Here is a 2,424-nt window from a genome sequence, read left to right as displayed (position 1 = left end):
CTGAACTCCAGCCCAGGCAACAGTGCAAGAATCTGTATGAAAAAAAAAAAAAAAAAAAAGAGAGAGCTCTGTCACCCAGGCTGGAGTGCAGTGGGATGAGCACAGCTCACTGCAGCCCTCAAACTCCTAGGCTCAAGTGATCCTCCCGCCTCAGCCTTCCCACTAGCTGGGACTACAGGTGCATATCACCATGTTCAGCTAATTTTCCTATTTTATTTTTTGTAGAGATGGTGTCATGCTTTGTTGCCTACGCTGGTCTCAAACTCCTGGGCTCAAGACATTTTCTCACCTCAGCTTCTCAAAGTGTTGAGATTACAGGTATGAGTCACTGTGTCCAGCCTAACAACATTTTTTAATGAGATCTGTTTTTCTGATTATAAAAGTGAAACACGAAGCCAAGTGTGGTGGCTCTTGCCTGTAATCCCAGTACCTGAGGAGGCTGAGGCAGGAGGATTGTTTGAGCCCAGGAATTTGAGAGTAGCCTGGGCAACATGGCGAGACTGCAGCCTGCAAAAATAAATACGTAAATAAGCTGGGCATAGTGGCACATGCCTATAGTCCTAGCTACTTGGGAGGCTAAGCTGTGAAAATTGCTTGAGCCTGGCAGGTCGAGGCTGCAGTGAGCCATGATTGTGCCACTGCCCTCCACAATGGGCAACAGAGTGACAGATCCTATCTCAAAAATAAATAAAAAAAAAAGTAAAACATGCTCAGTGCGAAACTTTGTACAATACCAAAAAATATAAAGAAGTGTATGCAGCCGGGCGCAGTGGCTCACGCCTGTAGCCCCAGCACTTTGGGAGGCCGAGGCGGGTGGATCACGAGGTCAGGAGATCGAGACCATCCTGGCTAAGACAGTGAAACCCCGTCTCTACTAAAAATGCAAAAAACTAGCCGGGCGTGGCAGTGGGCGCCTGTAGTCCCAGCTACTTGGGAGGCTGAGGCAGGAGAATGGCGGGAACCTGGGAGGCGGAGCTTGCAGTGAGCCGAGATTGCGCCACTGCACTCCAGACTGGGCGACTGAGCAAGACTCTGTCTCAAAAAAAAAAAAAAAAAAAGAAGTGTATGCATAGTTATATTTTTCCTTTTAATATGGCAAAAATCTTTATATATGTGTGTGTATATATATGTATGTGTGTGTGTATATAAATATATTATATATATATATATGATGGAGTTTTGCTCTTGTTGCCCAGGCTGGAGTGCAATGGTGTGATCTCGGCTCACTGCAACCTCTGCCTCCTGGATTCAAGCGATTCTTCTACTTCAGCCTCCCAAGTAGCTGGGATTACAGGCACCCACCACCACGCCCACCTAATTTATGTGTTTTTAGTAGAGACGGGGTTTCACCACATTGGCCAGACAGTTCATGAACTCCTGACCTCAGCTGATCTGCCCACCTTGGCCTCCCAAAGTGCTGCGATTACAGGTGTGAACCACCAAACCCGGCCAAAAAATATATATATATATATATTTATAGTCTTTTTAAATTTAATAATATTTATTTTCCAATGTCATTGTTTACAAGTATCATAGCAGCAACTTTCTTTATTTCTTTTTTTGTTCATTCACCTAGAAATCGTCAAAAATTGCCATTGCCAACCGGGCGGCTCATGTCTACAATGCCAGCACTTTGGGAGGCTGAGGTAGGAGGACTACTTGAGCTCAGGAGTTTCAGACCAGCCATGGGGTAACACGGCAAAACCCCATCTCTACAAAAAATACAAAAATTAGCTGGGCATTGTGGCACACACCTATGGTCCCACCTACTAGGGAGACTGAGTTGGGGGAATTGCTTGAGCCCAGCAGGAGGTTGAGGCTGTAGTGAGCTGTGATCACACCATGGCACTCCAGCCTGGGCAACAAAGTGAGACCCTGTCTCAAAAAAAAAAAAAGAAAAGAAATTGCCACTGACAGCCATATTTCAAGTTGTCATGGTGAGGTATTGGGAATAGTTCTCAATTAGCAATGATTGTGCCTTGGATAGACCTCATTGGCTATGATACTGCCACTGCAGAGCTGCAACTTTCAATGTGTTACTTCAGACAGAAATAAATATAGGTTGGAACTTAGCAGGAAGTGCTTATATCTTACCAAAAGTCCTAGAACTTTCTGCTGAATGGATGACTTAGTTAGGAAAGACTGTAAAAAGAAAGAGAAACCTATAATTACCTAAAAAGCCAAATATAAAATGAATGCTAGAGTAAGTAAATTAATAAATATCAAAACTGTAAGCTAAATTCCCATTCTGACCTCTATAATCCTCATGAAGAGTTCTAACCCTTGATTTTCTTTTTTTTTTTTTTTTTTTTTTTTTTTTTTGAGACTGAGTCTCGCTCTGTCCCCCGGACTGGAGTGCAGTGGCCAGATCTCAGCTCACTGCAAGCTCTGCCTCCTGGGTTTACGCCATTCTCCTGCCTCAGC

At 44.1% G+C, this 2,424-nt stretch overlaps 1 non-coding gene across 1 annotated transcript; it reads right to left on the bottom strand.

Annotated features, from left to right (window-relative positions):
• Positions 1–1,878: 1,878 nt before the first annotated feature.
• On the bottom strand, positions 1,879–2,021 carry LOC117084551. The gene has a single exon (XR_004437488.1). It is a non-coding gene; the product is annotated as a U4 spliceosomal RNA (small nuclear RNA).
• Positions 2,022–2,424: the final 403 nt, after the last annotated feature.

This window comes from Trachypithecus francoisi, unplaced genomic scaffold (assembly GCF_009764315.1).
Source record: "Trachypithecus francoisi isolate TF-2019V2 unplaced genomic scaffold, Tfra_2.0 Lachesis_group0, whole genome shotgun sequence".
In the NCBI taxonomy this organism is placed as follows: Eukaryota; Metazoa; Chordata; class Mammalia; order Primates; family Cercopithecidae; genus Trachypithecus; species Trachypithecus francoisi.
This window is presented reverse-complemented; position numbering and strand designations above follow the sequence as displayed.